This window comes from Cryptotermes secundus, unplaced genomic scaffold (assembly GCF_002891405.2).
Source record: "Cryptotermes secundus unplaced genomic scaffold, Csec_1.0 scaffold13334, whole genome shotgun sequence".
Taxonomy (NCBI): domain Eukaryota; kingdom Metazoa; phylum Arthropoda; class Insecta; order Blattodea; family Kalotermitidae; genus Cryptotermes; species Cryptotermes secundus.
Window position 1 is genome coordinate 7,407 of NW_019740463.1, and position 769 is coordinate 8,175.

Below are 769 nucleotides of genomic sequence, written 5' to 3' on the forward strand. Positions count from 1 at the left end.
ACGTCACTCACAAGTTAGTTTGATGTTACGTACATTATTAACATTACAGAATCCACATATTCCTGCCAGTTTTAATATGTATTTTGTAATCAACAAGTGTGTAACACTGGTCAAAGTTTGACACTTCTCTGGCCATTATCTCCGGAACCGTTCAACTTTGGACATAGGTGTTTTGGGTTATATCGGCATACTTTAACATAAGGAACACCCTCCCGAAGTTTGGTCCATTCCTCCTGGGACACCCTGTATATAGTACTATGTTCAAAAAGTATCGAACCTTTGGTCGGCAGAAATACATTTATTGATCTGGAGGTTCAAAACCCTAATCCCCTTCAAAGTAGTCTCCTTTGTAATACACACACTTTTCCCAGCGCTTGGAAACACTTCTGGAACGCGTCTTTTGGAATGGTGATGAGCCGGGCCATCACATTCTGTATGTCTTCTCTTGACTCAAATCGGGTTCCTTTCAGCGGCATTTTCAGCTTGGGAAATAGCCAAAAGTCACACGGAGCCATGTCAGGGGAGTAGGGAGCCTGACGAACCACATGGATGTTGTGTTTGGCGATGAAAGTCTGAATCAGATGCGCAGTTTCGGTACCAATTTCGTGGACACGCGCCTCATGCCCAAATCCTCGATCAAAATTGAATGTACCTACCCAATGCTTACCCCTATCTCGTTCAAAAGTACTCGGACTGTGATGCGATGGTCCTCCATGACCAAAGTCCGCACTTGTTCAATGACATTCTCATTTCGGCTTGTTTAGGGTGT